Source organism: Oncorhynchus clarkii, chromosome 21, assembly GCF_045791955.1.
Source record: "Oncorhynchus clarkii lewisi isolate Uvic-CL-2024 chromosome 21, UVic_Ocla_1.0, whole genome shotgun sequence".
NCBI classification, from domain to species: Eukaryota; Metazoa; Chordata; class Actinopteri; order Salmoniformes; family Salmonidae; genus Oncorhynchus; species Oncorhynchus clarkii.
In genome coordinates this window covers 16,888,865-16,901,221 of record NC_092167.1, presented here as the reverse complement: position 1 = coordinate 16,901,221, position 12,357 = coordinate 16,888,865, and the positions used below count along the sequence as shown (strand labels likewise).

General features: G+C 49.1%; 1 protein-coding gene across 6 annotated transcripts in view; it reads left to right on the top strand.

The window, feature by feature from the left end:
- The window catches only part of LOC139378667 (signal peptide, CUB and EGF-like domain-containing protein 1), a 164,300-nt gene that overhangs the window by 94,210 nt on the left and 57,733 nt on the right, over positions 1-12,357 (top strand). The window lies entirely within an intron of this gene.

Genomic DNA, 12,357 nt, shown 5'->3' with positions numbered 1-12,357 from the left:
CTCCTACCTCCTCCACTACACTACTACTACGTCCTCTCCTCCACTACAGTACTACAACCTCCTCTCCTCTCCTTCACTACAGTACTACTACCTCCTCTCCTCCACTACAGTACTACTACCTCCTCTCCTCCACTACAGTACTACTACCTCCTCTCCTCAACTACAGTACTACTACCTCCTCTCCTCCACTACAGTTCTCCTACCTCCTCTCCTCCTCTACAGTACTACTACCTCCTTTCCTTCACTACTGTACTTCTACCTCCTCTCCTCCACTACACTACTACTACCTCCTCTCCTCTCCTTCACTACAGTACTACTACCTCCTCTCCTCCACTAAAGTACTACTACCTGCTCTACTCCACTACAGTACTACTACCTCCTCTCCTCCACTACAGTACTACTACCTCCACTCCTCCACTACAGTACTACTACCTCCTCTCCTCCACTACAGTACTACTACCTCCACTCCTCCACTACAGTACTACTACCTCCACTCCTCCACTACAGTACTACTACCTCCTCTCCTCCACTACAGTACTACTACCTCCTCTCCTCCACTACAGTACTACTACCTCCTCTCCTCCACTACAGTACTACTACCTCCACTCCTCCACTACAGTACTACTACCTCCTCTCCTCCACTACAGTACTACTACCTCCTCTCCTCCACTACAGTTCTCCTACCTCCTCTCCTCCACTACAGTACTACTACCTCCTCTCCTTCACTACTGTACTTCTACCTCCTCTCCTCCACTACACTACTACTACCTCCTCTCCTCCACTAAAGTACTACTACCTCCTCTCCTCTCCTTCACTACAGTACTACTACCTCCTCTCCTCCACTACAGTACTACTACCTCCTCTCCTCCACTACAGTACTACTACCTCCTCTCCTCCACTACAGTTCTCCTACCTCCTCTCCTCCACTACAGTACGACTACCTCCTCTCCTCCACTACACAACTACTACCTCCTCTGCTCTCCTCCACTACACTACTACTACCTCCTCTCCTCTCCTTCACTACACTACTACTTCCTCCTCTCCTCCACTACAGTACTACTACCTCCTCTCATCCACTACAGTACGACTACCTCCTCTCCTCCACTACTACTACCTCCTCTCTTCCACTACAGTACTACTACTTCCTCTCCTTTCCTCCACTACAGTACTACTACCTCCTCTCCTCTCCTTCACTACAGTACTACTACCTCCTCTCCTCTCCTCCACTACAGTACTACTACTTCCTCTCCTCTCCTTCACTACAGTACTACTACCTCCTCTCCTTCACTACAGTACTACTACCTCCTCTCCTCCCCTACTACAGTACTTCTCTCTCCTCTCCACCACTACAGTACTACCTCCTCCCCTCCACTACAGTTCTCCTACCTCCTCTCCTTTACTACAGTTCTACTACCTCATCTCCTTCACTACAGTACTACTACCTCCTCTCCTTTACTACAGTACTACTACATCCTCTCCTTTCGTTTTCTACAGTACTACTACCTCCTCTCCTCCACTACAGTACTACTACCTCCTCTCCTCCACTACAGTACTACTACCTCCTCTCCTCCACTACAGTACTACTACCTCCTCTCCTCCACTACAGTACTACTACCTCCACTCCTCCACTACAGTACTACTACCTCCTCTCCTCCACTACAGTACTACTACCTCCTCTCCTCCACTACAGTACTACTACCTCCTCTCCTCCACTACAGTACTACTACCTCCTCTCCTTCACTACTGTACTTCTACCTCCTCTCCTCCACTACACTACTACTACCTCCTCTCCTCCACTAAAGTACTACTACCTCCTCTCCTCTCCTTCACTACAGTACTACTACCTCCTCTCCTCCACTACAGTACTACTACCTCCTCTCCTCCACTACAGTACTACTACCTCCTCTCCTCCACTACAGTTCTCCTACCTCCTCTCCTCCACTACAGTACGACTACCTCCTCTCCTCCACTACACAACTACTACCTCCTCTGCTCTCCTCCACTACACTACTACTACCTCCTCTCCTCTCCTTCACTACACTACTACTTCCTCCTCTCCTCCACTACAGTACTACTACCTCCTCTCATCCACTACAGTACGACTACCTCCTCTCCTCCACTACTACTACCTCCTCTCTTCCACTACAGTACTACTACTTCCTCTCCTTTCCTCCACTACAGTACGACTACCTCCTCTCCTCTCCTTCACTACAGTACTACTACCTCCTCTCCTCTCCTCCACTACAGTACTACTACCTCCTCTCCTCCACTACAGTACTACTACCTCCTCTCCTCCACTACATTACTACTACCTCCACTCCTCCACTACAGTACTACTACCTCCTCTCCTCCACTACAGTACTACTACCTCCACTCCTCCACTACAGTACTACTACCTCCTCTCCTCCACTACAGTACTACTACCTCCTCTCCTTCACTACTGTACTTCTACCTCCTCTCCTCCACTACACTACTACTACCTCCTCTCTTCCACTACAGTACTACTACTTCCTCTCCTTTCCTCCACTACAGTACTACTACTTCCTCTCCTCTCCTTCACTACAGTACTACTACCTCCTCTCCTCCCCTACTACAGTACTTCTCTCTCCTCTCCACCACTACAGTACTACCTCCTCCCCTCCACTACAGTTCTCCTACCTCCTCTCCTTTACTACAGTTCTACTACCTCATCTCCTTCACTACAATACTACTACCTCCTCTCCTCCACTACAGTACTACTTCCTCCACTCCTCCACTACAGTACTACTACCTCCTCTCCTCCACTACAGTACTACTACCTCCTCTCCTCCACTACAGTTCTCCTACCTCCTCTCCTCCACTACAGTACTACTACCTCCTCTCCTTCACTACTGTACTTCTACCTCCTCTCCTTCACTACAGTACTACTACCTCCTCTCCTTTACTACAGTACTACTACATCCTCTCCTTTCGTTTTCTACAGTACTACTACCTCATCTCCTTCACTACAGTTCTCCTACCTCCTCTCCTATACTACAGTACTACTACATCCTCTCCTTTCGTTTGCTACAGTACTACTACCTCCTCTCCTCTCCTTCACTACAGTACTACTACCTCCTCCCCCCCTACTACAGTACTTCTCTCTCCTCTCCACCACTACAGTACTACTACCTCCTCTCCTCAACTACAATTCTCCTACCTCCTCTCCTCCACTTCAGTACTACTACCTCCTCTCCTCTCCTCCACTAAAGTACTACTACCTCCTCTCCTCTCCTCCACTAAAGTACTACTACCTGCTCTACTCCACTACAGAATGACTACCTCCTCTCCTCCACTACTCCTTCCTCCTGTCCTCCACTACAGTACGACTACCTCCTCTCCTCCACTACTCCTACTTCCTCTCCTCTCCTTCACTACAGTACGACTATCTCCTCTCCTCCACTACTCCTACCTCCTCTCCTTTCCTTCACTACAGTACGACTATCTCCTCTCCTCCACTACTCCTATCTCCTCTCCTCTCCTTCACTACAGTACGACTACCTCCTCTCCTCTACTACTCCTACCTCCTCTCCTCCACTACAGTAAGACTACCTCCTCTCCTCCACTACTCCTACCTCCTCTCCTCTCCTTCACTACAGTACGACTATCTCCTCTCCTCCATTACTCCTCCCTCCTCTCCTCTCCTTCACTACAGTACGACTACCTCCTTTCCTCCACTACTACTACCTCTTCTCCTCCACTACAGTACAACTACCTCCTCTCCTCTCCTTCACTACAGTACTACTACCTCCTCTCCTCCACTACAGTACTACTACCTCCTCTCCTCCACTACAGTACTACTACCTCCTCTCCTCCACTACAGTACAACTACCTCCTCTCCTCTCCTCCACTACAGTACTACTACCTCCTCTCCTCCACTACAGTACTACTACCTCCTCTCCTCCACTACAGTACTACTACCTCCTCTCCTCCACTACAGTACAACTACCTCCTCTCCTTTCCTCCACTACAGTACTACTACCTCCTCTCCTCCGCTACAGTACTACTACCTCCTCTTCTCCACTAAAGAACTACTACCTCCTCTCCTCTCCTCCACTACAGTACTACTACCTCCTCTCCTCCACTAAAGTACTACTACCTCCTCTCCTCCACTATAGTACTACTACCTCCTCTCCTCCGCTACAGTACGACTACCTCCTCTCCTCCACTACTCCTACCTCCTTTCTTCCCCTTCACTACAGTACGACTACCTCCTCTCCTCCACTACTCCTATCTCCTCTCCTCCACTACAGTACGACTACCTCCTCTCCTCCACTACTCATACCACCTCTCCTCCACTACAGTACGACTACCTCCTCTCCTCCAATACAGTACGACTACCTCCTCTCCTCCACTACTCCTACCTCCTTTCTTCCCCTTCACTACAGTACTACTACCTCCTCTCCTCTCCTCCACTACAGTACTACTACCTCCTCTCCTCTCCTTCACTACAGTACTACTACCTCCTCTCCTTCACTACTACAGTACTTCTCTCTCCTCTCCACCACTACAGTACTACTACCTCCTCTCCTTCACTACAGTACTACTACCTCCTCTCCTCTCCTTCACTACAGTTCTCCTACCTCCTCTCGTTTACTACAGTACTACTACCTCCTCTCCTCCACTACACTACTACTACCTCCTCTCCTCTCCTCTCCTTCACTACACTACTACTTCCTCCTCTCCTTCACTACAGTACGACTACCTCCTCTCCTCTACTACTCCTACCTCCTCTCCTCCACTACAGTACGACTACCTCCTCTCCTCCACTACTCCTACCTCCTCTCCTCTCCTTCACTACAGTACGACTATCTCCTCTCCTCCATTACTCCTCCCTCCTCTCCTCTCCTTCACTACAGTACGACTACTTCCTCTCCTCCACTACTCCTACCTCTTCTCCTCCACTACAGTACAACTACCTCCTCTCCTCTCCTTCACTACAGTACTACTACCTCCTCTCCTCCACTACAGTACTACTACCTCCTCTCCTCCACTACAGTACTACTACCTCCTCTCCTCCACTACAGTACAACTACCTCCTCTCCTCTCCTCCACTACAGTACTACTACCTCCTCTCCTCCACTACAGTACTACTACCTCCTCTCCTCCACTACAGTACTACTACCTCCTCTCCTCCACTACAGTACTACTACCTCCACTCCTCCACTACAGTACTACTACCTCCTCTCCTCCACTACAGTACTACTACCTCCTCTGCTCCACTACAGTTCTCCTACCTCCTCTCCTCCACTACAGTACTACTACCTCCTCTCCTTCACTACTGTACTTCTACCTCCTCTCGTACACTAAACACTACTACTACCTCCTCTCCTCCACTACAGTACTACTACCTCCTCTCCTCTCCTTCACTACAGTACGACTACCTCCTCTCCTCCACTACACAACTACTACCTCCTCTGCTCTCCTCCACTACACTACTACTACCTCCTCTCCTTCACTACACTACTACTTCCTCCTCTCCTCCACTACAGTACTACTACCTCCTCTCATCCACTACAGTACGACTACCTCCTCTCATCCACTACTACTACCTCCTCTCTTCCACTACAGTACTACTACTTCCTCTCCTTTCCTCCACTACAGTACTACTACCTCCTCTCCTCTCCTTCACTACAGTACTACTACCTCCTCTCCTCTCCTCCACTACAGTACTACTACTTCCTCTCCTCTCCTTCACTACAGTACTACTACCTCCTCTCCTTCACTACAGTACTACCTCCTCCCCTCCACTACAGTTCTCCTACCTCCTCTCCTTTACTACAGTTCTACTACCTCATCTCCTTCACTACAGTACTACTACCTCCTCTCCTTTACTACAGTACTACTACATCCTCTCCTTTCGTTTTCTACAGTACTACTACCTCATCTCCTTCACTACAGTTCTCCTACCTCCTCTCCTTTACTACAGTACTACTACATCCTCTCCTTTCGTTTGCTACAGTACTACTACCTTCTCTCCTCTCCACCACTACAGTACTACTACCTCCTCTCCTCAACTACAATTCTCCTACCTCCTCTCCTCCACTTCAGTACTACTACCTCCTCTCCTCTCCTCCACTAAAGTACTACTACCTCCTCTCCTCTCCTCCACTAAAGTACTACTACCTGCTCTACTCCACTACAGTATGACTACCTCCTCTCCTCCACTACTCCTTCTTCCTGTCCTCCACTACAGTACGACTACCTCCTCTCCTCCACTACTCCTACTTCCTCTCCTCTCCTCCACTACAGTACGACTTCTCCTCTCCCCCACTACTCCTATCTCCTCTCCTCTCCTTCACTACAGTACGACTACCTCCTCTCCTCTACTACTCCTACCTCCTCTCCTCCACTACAGTACGACTACCTCCTCTCCTCCACTACTCCTACCTCCTCTCCTCTCCTTCACTACAGTACGACTATCTCCTCTCCTCCATTACTCCTCCCTCCTCTCCTCTCCTTCACTACAGTACGACTACTTCCTCTCCTCCACTACTCCTACCTCCTCTCCTCCACTACAGTACGACTACCTCCTCTGCTCCACTACTCTAACGTCCTCTCCTCTCCTCCACTACAGTACGACTACCTCCTCTCCTCCACTACTACTACCTCTTCTCCTCCACTACAGTACAACTACCTCCTCTCCTCTCCTTCACTACAGTACTACTACCTCCTCTCCTCCACTACAGTACTACTACCTCCTCTCCTCCACTACAGTACTACTACCTCCTCTCCTCCACTACAGTACAACTACCTCCTCTCCTCTCCTCCACTACAGTACTACTACCGCCTCTCCTCCACTACAGTACTACTACCTCCTCTCCTCCACTACAGTACTACTACCTCCTCTCCTCCACTACAGTACAACTACCTCCTCTCCTTTCCTCCACTACAGTACTACTACCTCCTCTCCTCCGCTACAGTACTACTACCTCCTCTTCTCCACTAAAGAACTACTACCTCCTCTCCTCCGCTACAGTACGACTACCTCCTCTCCTCCACTACTCCTACCTCCTTTCTTCCCCTTCACTACAGTACGACTACCTTCTCTCCTCCACTACTCCTATCTCCTCTCCTCCACTACAGTAACACTACCTCCTCTCCTCCACTACTCATACCACCTCTCCTCCACTACAGTACGACTACCTCCTCTCCTCCAATACAGTACGACTACCTCCTCTCCTCCACTACTCCTACCTCCTTTCTTCCCCTTCACTACAGTACTACTACCTACTCTCCTCTCCTCCACTACAGTACTACTACCTCCTCTCCTCTCCTTCACTACAGTACTACTACCTCCTCTCCTTCACTACTACAGTACTTCTCTCTCCTCTCCACCACTAGAGTACTACTACCTCCTCTCCTTCACTACAGTACTACTACCTCCTCTCCTCCCCTACTACAGTACTTCTCTCTCCTCTCCACCACTACAGTACTACTACCTCATCTCCTTCACTACAGTTCTCCTACCTCCTCTCCTTTACTACAGTACTACTACCTCCTCTCCTCTCCTTCACTACAGTACTACTACCTCCTCTCCTCTCCTCCACTACAGTACTACTTCCTCCTCTCCTCTCCTTCACTACAGTACTTCTACCTCCTCTCCTCCCCTACTACAGTACTTCTCTCTCCTCTCCACCACTACAGTACTACCACCTCCTCTCCTCCACTACAGTTCTCCTACCTCCTCTCCTTTACTACAGTACTACTACCTCCTCTCCTTCACTACAGTACTACTACCTCCTCTCCTCCCCTACTACAGTACTTCTCTCTCCTCTCCTCCACTACAGTTCTCCTACCTCCTCTCCACCATTACAGTACTACCTCCTCCCCTCCACTACAGTTCTTCTACCTCCTCTCCTCCACTACAGTACTACCTCCTCTCCTCCACTACAGTTCTCCTACCTCCTCTCCTCCACTACAGTTCTCCTACCTCCTCTCCTCCACTACAGTACTACCTCCTCTCCTCCACTACAGTACTACCTCCTCTCCACCACTACAGTTCTCCTACCTCCTCTCCTCCACTTCAGTACTACCTCCTCTCCTCCACTACAGTTCTCCTACCTCCTCTCCTCCACTACAGTTATCCTACCTCCTCTACACCACTACAGTACTACCTCCTCTCCTCCACTACAGTACTACTACCTCCTCTCCTCCACTATAGTTTTCCTACCTCCTCTCCTCCACTACAGCACTACCTCCTCTCCTCCACTACAGTTCTCCTACCTCCTCTCCTCCACTACAGTTCTCCTACCTCCTCTCCTCCACTACAGTACTACTACCTCCTCTCTTCCACTACAGTTCTCCTACCTCCTCTCCTCCACTATAGTTCTCCTACCTCCTCTCCTTCACTACAGTTCTCCTACCTCCTCTCCACCACTACAGTTCTCCTACCTCCTCTCCACCACTACAGTTCTCCTACCTCCTCTCCTCCACTATAGTACTACTACCTCCTCTCCTCCGCTACAGTACGACTACCTCCTCTCCTCCACTACTCCTACCTCCTTTCTTCCCCTTCACTACAGTACTACTACCTCCTCTCCTCCCCTACTACAGTACTTCTCTCTCCTCTCCACCACTACAGTTTTCCTACCTCCTCTCCTTTACTACAGTACTACTACCTCCTCTCCTTCACTACAGTACTACTACCTCCTCTCCTCCACTACAGTACTACTACCTCCTCTCCTTCACTACAGTACTACTACCTCCTCTCCTCCACTACAGTACTACTACCTCCTCTCCTCCACTACAGAACTACTACCTCCTCTCCTCCACTACAGTACTACTACCTCCTATCCTCTCCTTCACTACAGTACTACTACCTCCTCTCCTCTCCTCCACTACAGTACTACTACCTCCTCTCCTCTCCTTCACTACAGTACTACTACCTCCTCTCCTCCCCTACTACAGTACTTCTCTCTCCTCTCCACCACTACAGTACTACTACCTCCTCTCCTCCACTACAGTTCTCCTACCTCCTCTCCTTTACTACAGTACTACTACCTCCTCTCCTTCACTACAGTACTACTACCTCCTCTCCTCCACTACAGTACTACTACCTCCTCTCCTCCACTACAGAACTACTACCTCATCTCCTCCACTACAGTACTACTACCTCCTCTCCTTCACTACAGTACTACTACCTCCTCTCCTCCCCTGCTACAGTACTTCTCTCTCCTCTCCTCCACTACAGTTCTCCTACCTCCTCTCCACCATTACAGTACTACCTCCTCCCCTCCACTACAGTTCTCCTACCTCCTCTCCTCCACTACAGTACTACCTCCTCTCCTCCACTACAGTTCTCCTACCTCCTCTACTCCACTACAGTTATCCTACCTCCTCTCCTCCACTACAGTACTACCTCCTCTCCTCCACTACAGTACTACCTCCTCTCCACCACTACAGTTCTCCTACCTCCTCTCCTCCACTACAGTACTACCTCCTCTCCTTCACTACAGTTCTCCTACCTCCTCTCCTCCACTACACTTCTCCTACCTCCTCTCCTCCACTACAGTACTACTACCTCCTCTCTTCCACTACAGTTCTCCTACCTCCTCTCCTCCACTATAGTTCTCCTACCTCCTCTCCTTCACTACAGTTCTCCTACCTCCTCTCCACCACTACAGTTCTCCTACCTCCTCTCCACCACTACAGTTCTCCTACCTCCTCTCCTTCACTACAGTTCTCCTACCTCCTCTCCACCACTACAGTTCTCCTACCTCCTCTCCTTCACTACAGTTCTCCTACCTCCTCTCCACCACTACAGTACTACTACTTCCTATCCTTTTGTTTTCTACAGTCCTACTGCTTCCTCTCCTCTAAACCACTACAGTACTACTACCTCCGTTCCTACACTACAGTACTACTACTTCCTCTCCTTTCGTTTTCTACAGTACTTCTCCCTCCTCTCCTCTAAACCACTACAGTACTACCATCTCCTCTCCTCCCCTACTACAGTACTACTACCTCCTCTCCTCCCCTAATACAGTTCTACTACCTCTTCTCCTCTCTTTCACTACAGTACTACTACCTCCTCTCCTCCCCTAATACAGTACTACTACCTGCTCTCCTTTCGTTTTCTACAGTACTACTCCCTCCTCTCCTCTAAACCACTACAGTACTACTCCCTCTTCTCCTCTCTTTCACTACAGTACTACTACCTCCTCTCCTCCCCTACTACAGTACTACTACCTCCTCTCCTTCCCTAATACAGTACTACTACCTCTTCTCCTCTTTTACTATTACTAGTACCTTCTCTCTTCTCGTCCAGTACACTACTTCCTCCTCTCCTATTCTCAACTACAGAGTGATTCAGTGGCTCTGGACCCTCTGACCTCCCAAGTCAAAACAATGAGGACAGGGTGCTGGAATGGAACAGTCAGCCCAACTCTCAACTCAACCTTTACCGTCTCACTTCGAGCTCTTTTCTGTTCCATACTCGCTGAGATATGTTTCTCTCTCTGTCTCTGTCTTTCTCTCTCCCCCCCTGTCATTGACGTTTACCACAAACTTGAGTTCGTCAGAGCTCGACATGGTAGGGAGCGTTTATCAACCCGTCGCGTTGGGACTTCAGGTTTGATAACTAAACATTTCAGTTGCCTCCCTCCCAGGCCTTCCTCCAGCCAGCCATCTCATCACATTGTGCCTATAGAGAGGCCAGCGGAGCTCAAGGCCCAGGTGGCCCCCGGCTCTGTTTGCTGTTTCAGGAGGGGTCCCTCTCCACCTTCTCCCTTTCCCGGGTTTATTTGACTTCTACCAGGTTTAAATTTGACTACATACACACTGCTTTCTTGTGGATTTAGTTTTCAAAACAGACACAGTGCATCTTTTGTCAACTGTTGTGTTGTTGAGGCTGCCGTAGATATTCCTTTTCCATAAGGAAACGTTTCCTAACCCAACCGATTCAAGTTTACTTTCAGTGCATTTAAAGGATAACTCAAATGTGAAATGCGTACACTTGCATAATCCAAAATACATTATTGTACAGGAACAAGAATAACTTTATATTTCACGCTACATATATGAACATTTAGCATTATTTGTTACTTTTTTTCACAGTGTCGCCTAAACACCTTCGATGAGTAAGGAATCTTTCAGATTGAGTCTTTAGAAAGGAGATGCTTGAGGACAGTGGTGTTAGATTTGTCTGTAAAGGGGGCTTCCTAGCACCCCTATCCAAGGAGGTACTTTGGACCCCTAATGAGGCACATGAAGGGCCCCCCATGGTCTGTTATTCTCACCACACCACAGAGGGAAAACCAGAGAGGGCTACCCAGTGCTCTTTGACAGCTTTGGAGAGGACCAGGATGTAGTGGAGGGGGTGTCTGGGGGGGGGGGGGGGGGTTGTCTTGGTAAACGTCCCTTGTGAGAGAATGCATTCCGTGGTTGTTGAAGTCCCAGGGATGTTTTCTTTAGAGGAGGACCCATTCCCCCTCTCTCTTCATCCTCTTAGTGCACTCCCTCTCTCTCCATCCATCTCTCTTATCTCTGCCCGACATGTCACCTTAATGACCATTTTGGGTTTTATTTAGAGATTTTTTTTAAAGAACATCAAGGTGTCTAAGTAACTTTGATGTACTCGCCCACACTCATCACACACTCACACTCATCACACACTCACACTCATCACACACTCACACTCATCACACACTCACACTCATCACACACTCACACACACAAGACATTCATCATAAGACATTCATCATCGGATCCTTGCTCTCGACAGGGAGAGGTTCCAAAATATTCTCAAAAAGCTCAGTGTAACTTGTCCCGAACCTTCCCAGACCCTAATGATATCTTCGGCTGCGTTTTCCTGCTCCACTCCTCTCTAGAGAGTCCCGGCCCCCAAAGTCTCTTCTGCTCTCCCCCCTCATCTCACCTCTAATGAAGATTTAAGTACTGGGGCATTTAAGTTATTAGTGAGCCGGGCTGCTGTGTAAATCAATGGGCCGAGGCTGAAGCCACATCAAACGGGTGGGATGTACCGCCACTAGGACTGAAAGAACCTCAGATCACCACTGCACTGTGGAGGGAGGAGGGGAGGACTGGGGGGAGGAGGGAGTTGGACTGTGTGGATTCATTAAATTAACACTTGGCTTAATTGATCCTGGCATATGCTCTCTGACTGGGACTTGTATGTGTCTGTGTGTGCAAGCAATTGTGCGTATGTGAATATGTGTCTAATGTGTAATCCATAATGTCCCCCTGACCCTCTGTGCACTCAGGCAGGAAGTCAGAGAGCATGAAACCGGCTTTGTGCAATTAGGGAAGGAAAACATTGGGATCCACGGCCTCCGTTTGATAAGCCCACATTTATTTTGCTCATAAAAATCTCACAGC